Source organism: Triticum urartu, chromosome 7A (assembly GCF_056163025.1).
Source record: "Triticum urartu cultivar PI428250 chromosome 7A, HENAU_Tu73, whole genome shotgun sequence".
Taxonomy (NCBI): domain Eukaryota; kingdom Viridiplantae; phylum Streptophyta; class Magnoliopsida; order Poales; family Poaceae; genus Triticum; species Triticum urartu.
In genome coordinates, this window is record NC_141879.1 from 260,956,533 (window position 1) to 260,970,509 (window position 13,977).

Below are 13,977 nucleotides of genomic sequence, written 5' to 3' on the forward strand. Positions count from 1 at the left end.
GTGCAGAGCTAGATGGCAGTTCCTTACCTCCCCTCGTAGTTGAGGGATAGATCTTGGTTTTTCGATCTCTCAAGTTCTTCACAGTGATAAGCAGATATAAACCCCAAGTGACTCAAAGAATAGAGCTATGCTCCCCGGCAACGGTGCCAGAAATTAGTCTTGATAACCCACAAGTATAGGGGATCGCAACAGCTTTCGAGGGTAGAGTATTCAACCCAAATTTATTGATTCGACACAAGGGGAGCCAAAGAATATTCTCAAGTATTAGCCGCTGAGTTGTCAATTCAACCACACCTGGAAACTTAGTATTTGCAGCAAAGTGTTTAGTAGCAAAGTAATATGATAGTGGTGGTAGCAGGAACAAAAGTAAAGACAGAAAAAGTAATGTTTTTGGTATTTTGTAGTGATTTTAACAGTAGCGGCGGAAAAGTAAATAAACGAGAACCAGTAAATGGAAAACTCGTAGGCACCGGATCAGTGATGGATAATTATGCCGGATGCGGTTCATCACGTGACATTCATAACATAGGGTGACACAGAACTAGCTCCAATTCATCAATGTAATGTAGGCATGTATTCTGTATATAGTCATACGTGCTTATGGAAAAGAACTTGCATGACATCTTTTGTCCTACCCTCCCATGGCAGCGGGGTCCTATTGGAAACTAAGGGATATTAAGGCCTCCTTTTAATAGAGAACCGGAACAAAGCATTAGCACATAGTGAATACATGAACTCCTCAAACTATGGTCATCACCGGGAGTGGTCCCGATTATTGTCACTACGGGGTTGCCAGATCATAACACATAGTAGGTGACTATAGACTTGCAAGATAGGATCAAGAACTCACATATATTCATGAAAACATAATAGGTTCAGATCTGAAATCATGGCACTCGGGCCCTAGTGACAAGCATTAAGCATAGAAAAGTCATAGCAACATCAATCTCAGAACATAATGGATACTAGGGATCAAACCCTAACAAAACTAACTCGATTACATGATAAATCTCATCCAATCCATCACCGTCCAGCAAGCCTACGATGGAATTACTCATGCACGGCGGTGAGCATCATGAAATTGGTGATGGAGGATGGTTGATGATGACGACGGCGATGAATGCCCCTCTCCGGAGCCCCGAACGGACTCCAGATCAGCCCTCCCGAGAGGTTTTAGGGCTTGGCGGCGGCTCCGTATCGTAAAACGCGATGATTTCTTCTCTCCAATTTTTTCTCTCCGAAAGAAAATATATAGAGTTGGAGTTGGCGTCGGAGGGTTTCCGGGGGGCCCACGAGGTAGGGGGCGCGCCCTAGGGGGGCGCCCCCACCCTTGTGAGAAGGGTGTGGGCCCCCTGGTCTTCATCTTTGGCGAGGATTTTTTATTGTTTTTGCTAAGATGTTCCGTGGATTTTCAGGTCATTCCAAGAATATTTGTTTTCTGCACATAAAACAACACCATGGCAATTCTGCTGAAAACAACGTCAGTCTGGGTTAGTTCCATTCAAATCATACAAGTTAGAGTCCAAAACAAGGGCAAAAGTGTTTGGAAAAGTAGATACGACGGAGATGTATCAAGCATATAGATGCATATAAAACATCCAAGGTTTATAATATAATAGCATGAATACTTCATAAATTATAGATATGTTGGAGACGTATCAGCATCCCCAAGCTTAATTCCTGCTCGTCCACGAGTAGGTAAATGATAAAAGAAATAATTTATGAAGTGTGAATGCTAGCAATTGCATAAGCTTCATCAATGATAGTTCCAATCACCTTTTCTAGCATCATTATATATCATAACAGTAGCTCATTTTCATAAAACTTTTCATGATCAAGTAACAAGCTATTCACATGTTAAAGTATAGATCATAAACTATATTCTCAGTCATCAAACAATTGCAATTCATCTTATTTTCAGGAAGGGTCTATGTCAGAGATTTGATTTAGCAAACTCCACATACTCAACTATAATTTAGTCTTTCACAATTGCTAACACTCACGTGATATTTATGGGTTTAAAGTTTTAATCGGACACAGAGAAAGATACGGGCTTATAGATTCGCCTCCCAACCTTTTACCTCAAGGGTAATGTCAACAATAATAGTTCATGATAACTTACATCCAATTGGATATATATATCAGGATCTTTCCAACAAAATGTGCTTGCTAAAGGATAAAATGTAAAAAGGAAAGGTGAAGATCACCATGACTCTTGCATAAGGTAGAAGATAAAAGTAAAAGATAGGCCCTTCGCAGAGGGAAGCAGAGGTTATCATGCGCTTTTATGGTTGGATGCACAAAATCTTAATGCAAAAGGACGTCACTTTATATTGACACTTGTGATATGGACCTTTATTATGCAGTCCGTCGCTTTTATTTCTTCCACATCACAAGATTGTATAAAGCTTATTTTCTCCACATTAATAGATCATACATATTTAGAGGGCAATTTTTATTGCATGCACCGATGACAACTTACTTGAAGGATCTTACTCAATCCATAGGTAGGTATGGTGGAATATCATGGCAAAACTAGTTTAAGGAATGTTTGGAAGCACAAGTAGTAGCTCTACTTGGTGCAAAGAATTTGTCTAGCATGAGGGGCAAAAGCAAGCTCAACATGTTGGATGATCCAAGACAATATACTTTATTTCACATATAACAAAACATAACCCATTACGTTGTCTTCCTTGTCCGACATCAACCTTTTAGAATGTCATATTTTAATGAGTGCTCAGAATTACAAAAGATGTCCAAGATAGTATATTTATATGTGAAATCTCTCTTCCTTCAATATTATTTCATGAATTGTTCAAGTGACCAATTCTATGTTTGCTAACTTTCAATAAGTTTACTACCTATACTTATTCTATGTTAAGTCATTACTCCCCATTGTATAAGCATATGAAACATATATAAATTCATATTTATGATATTCAATTCATTCAACCATTTACTCTTAGGATACATGTGAAGCACGTGAGTAAATGACAAACTACTCCAAAAAGATATAAGTGAAGAACACTGAGTAGTCAAATAATTAACTAGCCATGGGAGGATTCTTTTTCATTTAATATTTCAGATCTAATGATTTTATTCAAACATCAAGTAAAATTGAAAATAGGCTCCAAGCAAGACACATATCATGTGACGAATAAAAATATAGCTCCGAGTAAGGTATACCGATAGTTTTGAAGACGAAAGAGGGGATGCCTTTTGGGGCATCCCCAAGCTTAGGCGCTTGAGTCTTCCTTTAATATTACCTTGGGGTGCCTTGGGCATCACCAAGTTTAGGTTCTTTCCACTCCTTATTCTCCTCATATCGATATCTCACCCAAAACTTGAAAACTTCAATCACACAAAACTTAATGGAACTTCGTGAGATAGGTGAGTATGATAAAGAGTAAACCATTCACTTTGGTACTGTCAAAGACAAGGTTCATAATTGTTCTCACACAATGCCTACTGTACCATATCATTTCTACAATTCATATTGATAAATATAAGTCATAGAAACTAGAAAACAAGCAGACTATGCAATGAAAACAGAATCTATCAGAAACAGAACAGTCTGTAATGATCTGAACACTAAACATACTTCTGCTACTAAACAAATTATGAAATAAATTGGTGGACGTGAGGAATTTGTCTATTAATCTTGTGCAAAAAGAATAATAACCAAAGAACTCTTCTGTAAAAAATGGCAGCTAATCTCGTGAGCGCAAAGTTTCTGTTTTTTATAGCAAGATCACATTAACTTTCACCCAAGTCTTCCCAAAGGTCTTACTTGGAACTTTATTGAAACAAAAGCTATAAAACATGATTAATACAGTATCTTAATCATGAGAAAACACAAAAACAATAATGGTAAATATTGGGTTGTCTCCCGACAAGCGCTTTTCTTTAATGCCTTTTAGCTAGGCATGCTTATTTTAATGATGCTCATAAAAGATAAGAATTGAAACATAAAGAGAGAATCATGAAGAATATGACTAGCATATTTAAATCTAACCCACTTCATATTCCTAGGGATTTTGTGAGCACATAATTTAGAGGAACAAGAATCAACTAGCATAGGGAGGCAAAACAAGTATAACTTCAAAACTTTAAGCACATAGAGAGGAAACTTGATATTATTGCAACTCCTACAAGCATATATTCCTCCCTCATAATAATTTTCAGTAGCATCATGAATGAATTAAACAACATAACCATCACATAAAGTATTCTTTTCATGATCTACAAGCATAGAAATTTTTCTACTCTCCACATAAGAAAAATTCTTCTCATTCGGAATAGCGGGATCACTAGTTCCTAAAGTTGACACTCTTCCAAACCCGCTTTATATGATAGTATTACTCATACCCCAAAGGATATAAGTGAATTTCATGGAGTACTCTACAATTAACATAGACTAACCAATACCCAAGCTCAAAAATTATAAGTGAAGCATATGAAGCATTCTATAAAACCATACTCAAAAGATTTAAGTGAAGCACAAAGAGCAATTCTATAAGATCATACTTAGAAGATATAAGTGAAGCACATGAAGTATTCTATAAATTTATGAAGTGAAATCTCATACTAGCATGTTTATTTAAATAAAAAACACAAAGGACACAAATCATGTGAACAAGACAAAAACCGAGGTGTACCGGTAATTTGTTGAAGAAGAAAGATGGGATGCCAACCGGGGCATCCCCAAGCTTAGATGCTTGAGTATCCTTAGAAAATTTACTTGGGGTGCCTTGGGCATCCCAAGCTTGAGCTCTTGCCTCTCTTTATTCTTCTCAGTAAATCCTCGTTCTTCGAACACTTCATCCACACAAAACTTTAACAAAAAATTTGTGAGATCCGTTAGTATAATGAAGCAAATCACTACCTTTAGGTACTATTGTGAACTCATTCTAAATATAAATTGGTGTAATATCTACTGTATTCCAACTCATCAATGGTCCATACCCTCCGATACTACTCATAGATTCATCAAAATAAGCAAACAACACATAGAAAACAGAATCTGTCTAAAACAGGACAGTCTGTAGTAATATGGAGGTTTAGTAAACTTATGTAACTCCACAAATTATGAAATAAATTTGGAAATTTGAACAATTTATACAGAAGTAATGTGCAAAAAGTTTCAGACCCATTTGACTTTCCAGTAAAAAAATGTAAAATCACGCGCTACGGCCGAAGTTTCTGTTTTTGTTCTGCACATAGTAAACAAGTAATCTAATCATCCTAAAACCAAAGCTTGGCACATTATTTTTATAATACAATGGATATATATAAGGGGATAATTATTTACAGAGAAACTTCCATGAAAATTTATACATTGTTTCCATGAGCATGAACACGAGTGCTCAAGGTCGACCCTCACTTCTTCAATGCATAACTTTCCAATCACTTCTCTTTTTGAAAAACTTTTTAGGTATGACAGGCAAGTAAATTATATATATATATATATTCTTTAAAAAATTGTATGTTTCACCCACAACTAAACAGAAACAAAAAAGGAAAAAACAAAATCTACTTAGTGAAAAAAGCAAACAAGCACACACGAGAATATGAACCCCACGCTATTACTCCCCAGCAATGGCGCCAGAAAAGAGCTTGATAATCCCCAAGTGCAGGGAATCATCGTAGCAATTTCCAAAGGTGGAAGTGATAAGTATGGAGTGTCGAACCCACGAGGAGCTAAAGATAAGATCAATATTCTCTCAATCCCTATCTGCCACTGATACGACTCTACGTACACCGAACGTTTGCTTCCAACTAGAAACGAGAAATAAAACTACGTTGTGGGTATGAAGTGGATAACTTTGTATGATATCGGAGAGATAAAATACAAAAGTAGGTGCTGTTATCATAAATTTAGAATATACTACTAAATATTATAAATAGCGAGTGTGGAATAATGGTGGATCGGTGTGCGGAATTGTCCTAGGCAATTGTTAACAAGACTGATAGTCGTCATTGCAATTTCATAGGAGGGAGAGGCATAAGCTAACATAGTTTCTCTACATGGATCATATGCACTTATGATTGGAACTCTAGCAAGCATCCGCAACTACTAAAGATCATTAAGGTAAAACCCAACCATAGCATTAAAGCATCAAGTCCCCTTTATCCCATACGCAACAATCCCCTTACTCGGGTTTGTGTTCAAGTCACTCACCAACCCACTATAAGGGAATCATGAACGTATTGGAACACCCTACAACGGGAATCCCTCATGCTTGCGTGACATGGAGGGCACTATAGGACAGCACCAAGATAAAACATACAACTCGTACCAATCTAGATCATCAATCAACCCAAAGACAAAAGATATCTACTCAAAACATCATAGGATGGCAACACATCATTGGATCATAATATGTGACATAAAGCACCATGTTCAAGTAGGGATTACAGATGGGTGCGGGAGAGTGGACCGCATAAAAGAGATGAGGATGGTGATGTTGATGAAGACGATCACCACGGCGATGATTCCCCTCTCAATGGCACTCTGGTGCCACCAAGAGAGAGGAGAGGTTATCCCCCTTGTGCTTCCTCCTCCATGGCCTCCCCCCTGGATGGGGAGAGGTTCTCCCTCTGGTCCTTGGCTTTCATGACGATAATGGCCCCTCCGAGATCCTCCTCCATTCCCTCTGGTGATGATGGCCCCCTCCGGCAGGGTGCCAGAGAGGGCCTAGATTGGTTTTCGGTGGCTATGAAGGCTTCTGGCGGCGGAACTCCCGATCTAGGTTTCTTTCTGGAAGTTTTGGATTATATAAGAGGTGTTGGAGTTGGGGACAAGTCTGGGGGCTTCCCGAGGCGGCCACGAGGCAGGGGGCGCGCCTAGGGGGTAGAGCGCGCCCCCCACCCTCGTGGTGGCCTCGGGACACTTCTGGCCCACCTCCGGTACTCCGTGGGCTTCTTCTGGTCCAAAAATGATCTCCGTAAAGTTTCAGGTCAATTGGACTCCGTTTGAATTTTCCTCTTCTGCAATAGTTAAAAAACAAGGAAAAAACATAAACGGGCACTGGGCTCTAGGTTAATAGGTTAGTCCCAAAAATCATATAAAATAGCATATAGATGCATATAAAACATCCAAGGTTGATAATATAATAGCATGAATACTTCATAAATTATAGATACGTTGGAGACGTATCAGAAAACTATATGATAGTTGAGTATGTGGGATTTGCTAAATCAAAGCTCTTACATAGACCTTTCCTGAAAATAAGATGAATTGCAATTGTTTGATTACTGAGAACATAGTTTGTTAGTTTTCAAGAAAGTTTATGATCTATGCTTTAACATGTGAATAGTTTGCTACTTGATCATGAGAAGCTTTATGATATGAACTGTTGTTATGATATATAATGATTCTAGAAAAAGTGATTGAAACTATCATTGATCAAACTTGTGCACTTGATAGCATCCACATCAAAAATTCTGTTTTTGTCATTTACCTACTCAAGGACGAGCAGGAATTAAGCTTGGGGATGCTTGATACGTCTCCAACGTATCTATAATTTTTGATTGTTCCATGCTATTGTATTATCCATCTTGGATGTTTTATATGCATTTATATGCTATTTTATATGATTCTTGGGACCCTATTAACCTAGAGCCCGGTGCCAGTTTCTGTTTTTTCCTTGTTTTTGAGTTCCACGGAAAAGGAATATCAAACGGAGTCCAAATGAGTTGTAAATTTACGGTGATTTTTTATGGACCAGAAGAAGCCCCCAAAGCAAAAGAGGTGGGCCAGAAGAGCCACAAGGCCTCCACAAGGGTGGAGGGCGCACCCTCCGTCCTTGTGGGCTCCTCATGGACCCCCTAACGTGAAACCGATGCCAAAATTTCCTATAAATACAGAAACCCCCGAAAAGAAACCTAGATCGGGAGTTCTGCCGCCGCTAGCCTCTGTAGCCACCAAAAACCAATCGAGACCCTGTTCCAGTACCCTGCCGAAGGGGGAAATCATCACCGGTGGCCATCTTCATCATCCCGATGCTCTCCATGACGAGCAGGGAGTAGTTCACCCTCGGGGCTGAGGGTATGTACTAGTAGCTATGTGTTTGATCTCTCTCTCTCTCTCTCTCGTGTTCTTGATTTGGCACGATCTTGATGTACCACGAGCTTTGCTATTATAGTTGGATCTTATGATGCTTCTCCCCATCTACCTTCTTGTAATGGATTGAGTTTTCCCTTTGAAGTTATCTTATCGGATTGAGTCTTTAAGGATTTGAGAACAGTTGATGTATGTCTTGCATGTGCTTATCTATGGTGACAATGGGATACTCACGTGATCTACTTGATGTATGTTTTGGTGATCAACTTGCGGGTTCTGTGACCTCTTGAACTTATGCATAGGGGTTGGCACACGTTTTTGTCTTGACTCTCTGGTAGAAACTTTGGGGAACTCTTTGAAATTCTTTGTGTTGGTTTGAATAGATGAATCTGAGATTGTGTGATGCATATCGTATAATGAAACCCGCGGATACTTGTGGTGACATTGGAGTATCTAGGTGACATTAGGGTTTTGGTTGATGTGTGTCTTAAGGTGTTATTTTAGTATGAATTCTAGGGTTGTTTGTGACACTTATAGGAATATCCCAATAGATCGATCAGAAAGAAAAACTTTGAGGTGGTTTCATGCCCTACAATAATCTCTTCGTTTGTTCTCCGCTAGTAGTGACTTTGGAGTGACTCTTTGTTGCACGTTGAGGGATTGTTATATGATCTAATTATGTTATCATTCTTGAGAGAACTTGCACTAGTGAAAGTATGAACCCTAGGCCTTGTTTCGAAGCATTGCAATACTGTTTTTGCTTAGTTTTGTTACTAGTTACCTTGCTGTTTTTATATTTTCATATTACAAAAACCTATATCTACCATCCATATTGCTCTTGTATCACCATCTCTTCGCCGAACTACTGCACCAATACAATTTACCATTGTATTGGGTGTGTTGGGGACACAAGAGACTCTTTGCTATTTGGTTGCAGGGTTGCTTGAGAGAGACCATATTCATCCTACGCCTCCGACGGATTGATAAACCTTAGGTTATCCACTTGAGGGAGAATTGCTACTATCCTACAAAACTCTGCGCTTGGAGGCCCAACACGAGTCTACAAGAAGAAAGTTGTGTAGTGGACATCAAGGGGGAATATTTCGCGTTCGCATTGGAATCAAATCACATGGATTTTGGGGTTGGGCGGCTTGTTGGATTTATTATATATTTCAGATTTGGTGAACTAATCAGCAAGTGCTTTTGTTTTGTTTTGTGTAAACATGTGAAAGATAAAAGAATGTTGGTTTTGTATGCATTTGGGCTCCCCAATATACTGATTATGTCCTTTTGCTCTTATTTCTAATAAAAACCTGAAAGTGCTAGTTATCGACTAGAAGGGGGGTGAATAGGCGATTTTTATGAAAGTTTTCAAAACACGGGGGCTTTGAAGACAAATAGTAGAAATGAACCTATTGATATGCAGCGGAAGGTAGACTACACTAGACAAGCCATAGTCAAGTAAGCAATGAAGTGAAAGCACGAAGACTATCAACAACTAGGTTGTATGGATCAGGATGGAAGATAGTGTGAAGCCAAACAACAACAGTCTTCACACAATGAAGTCAATCAGATCATGCAAGCAGGTAATGACTTCACGAAGATAAACTGTAAGTAAAGAGAGGTAAAGGATAGAACCAGTTGCTCGGTGAGGACAAGGATTTGTTGGACTAGTTCCAGCTGATGTGACAATTGTACGTCTGGTTAGGGAGGCTAAGATTCAACTCAGAAGACCGCGTCTTCACCTTATTCCCCTTGATCTAAGGACACACAGTCCTCGCCCAATCACTCTGGTAAGTCTTCAAGGTAGACTTCCAAACCTTCACAGACTTCGTTCACCCGCGATCCACAATGACTCTTGGATGCTCAGAACGCGACGCCTAACCGGCTAGAGGATTCACAGTCCTCAAGTGTAACAAGTCTTCAGATCACGCAGACAGAAAGACTTCAGTGATGCCTAACACTCTTTGGCTCTGGGTGTTTAGGGCTTTGTCCTCGCAAGGGTTTCTCTCTCAAAGGCTTTGGAGGTGGGTTGCTCTCAAAACGACAAAAGTCGTGCACTAACTCTGAGCATCCACCAATTTATGGTGTAGAGGGTGGGCTATTTATAGCCTGGAGGGAACCTGACCTGATTTGTCCAAAATGACCCTGGGTCACTAAGGAACTGACATGTGTACAACGATCAGATTTCAAACACAGGCGACAGCTTGACTTGGGCTACAAGTAAAGCTGACTTATCCAGCTCTGGATAAGATTTGATCTCATTGTCTTCGCTCGAAGACATGGGATTTGGTTGAGCATCACTTCAATCACTCTGACTTTGTTCACTTGGACCCCACTTAACAGTGCGGTGGTTCATGCGATGTCTTCTCATGTCATAGTCTTCAATGTGAATCTCTTCACAGACCAGCATTGTCTTCAATGTCTTCACACATTTTTAGGGGTCATCTCAGGTAGGTAAACTGAATTAATGAGGGACTACTACCTGTGTTATCCTGCAATTCTCACAAACACATCAGTCCCTCAACCAAGTTTGTCGTCAATACTCCAAAACCAACTAGGGGTGGCACTAGATGCACTTACAATCTCCCCCGTTTTGGTGATTGATGACAAACTGGTTGGAGTTTTCAACAGGGATAAAAGTATGTGAAATTGTAGGGGTAAAGGTATTGTCTTCATAAGTGGCAAAAGGCCCCCCTAAAGATGTGCATATAAGTAGTTTGCTCTTGAATGCAAATGCACATGGCATGTTTTAATTTTGGAGATCCTCTTCAACTGATGAAGACAATTCATTATCACATAAAGATATAACGAAGATAATGACATGCATAATGAGAAATGGACGTCTGCGGAATGGCTTCATGCGGAATTTATCATCGCATCACAAGGTGGCAGATGACCATCAAGTTTTAAGTGTTACAACCCAAAGAACCAAATGTATCAAAAACGAGAGTTGTAATCTCTTAGCAAAAAATAGCAACCACCCCATATGGACCTTCTTGAAGACTATCAACTCATATGCTTATCCCCTTTTGTCAGTAAAGACCAAAAAGGTTTGAAGATATAGAGCATCTACTCGTTCCCATCAGGAGTAGATGAAGGTGCAGGGTCGACGTTGGAGTTCGGTGGTGCAGACGGGCTTGGTGAAGTGTCAAGATGCAGTGAAGCCTGGGATGGTGAAGTGGCATCGTCTTCTTCTTCGACAACTCTTGCAACAACAGTTGCAGCCGAAGATGAATACTCAGAATCTTCAATAGTTGGAGTTCGACGCCAGCTTGCATTGCGAGGAGGAGTGGAGTCAAATTTGAAACCCTCAGTGAAGCCATCTTCGTGAAGATCATTTTCAGAGCAGAGAAGTGTGAGACTCTTCTAGGACCTCCTGCAGGCTTCATGAGCAACAAGTGAGTTCTTGGTGGCCAAGTTTCTGATGGGATTGACGTCCACCAAGATGCTCTGCATCTGACGCTTTAGCCAGTCGTGGTGCCTATCTTGTTTCTGATGCAAGGCCACGAGAAGCCCTCGGTCATTGAGCACACGAGATCGCTTCTGAGGCCTTTGAGCAATGGTGCTTTCAGTGGCTTCAGTAGGTTCATGACGAGGTGCACGTGTATTGCCGGCCAGAGGATAAACACGCGTAGCAGCAAGAACTCCTTCAATTGGTTGCGTGAAGCTTTGGCGATCAACGTTATGAAGATAAAGTGGCTCCTTGGCAAGCTCAGGGTAGATGGCTTCGACAGACATATCAACCTTAGGGAAGAAGATAAGGTTGTAAGTGCATCTAGTGCCACCCCTAGTTGGTTTTGGAGTATTGACGACAAACCTGGTTGAGGGACTAATGTGTTTGTGAGAATTGCAGGATAACACAGGTAGTAGTCCCTCATTGATTCGGTTTACCTACCGGAGATGACCCCTAAAAATGTATGAAGACATTGAAGACAAAGGTGGTATGTGAAGATATTCACATTGAAGACTATGACAAGAGAAGACATCACGTGAAGACTATGGAGCACAAAGACTTAGTTGTTTCCTTGTTCCTTTTCTTCTTTGTTGAGTCATAGGAACCACCATACTATTAAGTGGGGTCCAAGTGAACAAAGTCAGAGTGACTGAAGTGATGCTTAACCAAAATCCTAAGTCTTCGAGCGAAGACAATGAGAGCAAATCTTATCCAGAGCTGGATAAGTCGGCTTTACTTGTAGCCCAAGTCAAGCTGCCACGTGTGTTTCTTATCTGACCGTTGGAACACGTGTCAGTTCCTTAGTGACCCAGGGTCATTTCGGACAAATCAGGTCGGGTTGCCTAGTGGCTATAAATAGCCCACCCCCTACACCATAAATTGGTGGCTGCTCAGAGTTAATGCATGGCTTTTGTCGTTTGAGAGCAACCCACCTCCGAAGCCTTTGAGAGAGAAATCCTTGCGAGGACAAAGCCCTAAACACCTAGAGCCAAAGAGTGTTAGGCATCACTGAAGTCTTCCTGTCTATGTGATCTGAAGACTTGTTACACTTGAGGACTGTGAATCCTCCAGCCGGTTAGGCGTCTCGTTCTAAGCATCCAAGAGTCATTGTGGATCCCCGGTGAACGAAGTCTGTGAAGGTTTGGAAGTATACCTTGAAGACTTATCTGAGTGATTGGGCGAGGACTGTGTGTCCTTAGCTCAACGGGAATAAGGTGAAGACATGGTCTTCTGAGTTAAATCTCAGCCTCACTAACCAGACGTACTGTTGTCACAGCAACTAGAACTGGTCCAGCAAATCATTGTCTTCTTCACTAAGCAACTGGTTCTATCCTTCCCATCTCTTTATTTACAGTTGGTCTTTGTGAAGTCATTGCCTGTTTGCATTATCTATTTGTCTTCACTATGTGACTATTTGTTCTGATTGGCTTCATACTATCTTCCATCCTGATCCGTACTGCCTAGCTGCTATTAGTCTTCATGCTTTCACTTCATTGAATACTTGACTATGGCTTGCCTAGTGTAGTCTACCTTCCGCTTCATGTTTATAGGTTCATTTCTATCGTTTGTCTTCAAAACTTCCATGTTTTGAAGACTTCCATAAAAATCGCCTATTCACCCCCCCTCTAGTCGATTACTAGCACTTTCAATTGGTATCAGAGCAAGGTACTCCCTTGTTCTGTGTGATTCGGTTTAACCACCTAGAGTTTTAACTATGTCGACTGCAGGGATAGTCAAAGTCTCCGCTGCGTGCCTCATCTTCGATGGAACTGAATATCCCTACTGGAAGAATAAGATGCGTATGCATCTTGAAGCCATTGATGTCGACCTCCGGTATGTCGTCAAGAATGGTGTTCCCAAGACTGGTGAAGGTCTCACCCCTGCTGATGTCAAGAAGTTCGTTCAACTGGATTCTACTACCAAGAACATCATCTGTGTTCATCTGACCAAAGGACAGTATGGCCGTGTGAGTGCTCTGGAAACATCGAAGCTAGTCTGGGACTGGCTCTCCAAGGTCAACGAAGGTGTCTCAACCCAGAGAGATCAAAGGATCAGTGTCCTTCGCAACCTCTTCAACCGCTTCAAGAGAAACGACAATGAGAATGTTCAGCTCACGTTTGATGGCCTCACTGACATCACAAATGAGCTTCAAGCTCTCGGCGCTACTGAGATCACCAAGCATGAAATCGTCAAGATGCTCCTGAGATCACTTGATAGCTCGTTTGACACCCTAGCCCTGATGATTCAAGAACGCCCTGACTTCAGGACACTCGATCCGTCTGACATACTTGAAAGGCTCAACACACATGAGTTTCGGCTTTCTGAAAAAAGAGATATCTATGGTCCCAACTTTGGCCGAACTCGCGCCTTGAAGGCAAAAGCTGTTTCCTCATCTGAAGAAGAATCCGACTGCAGTTATGATGATCCTGGAGATATTGGAAAGGAGCTTGCTATG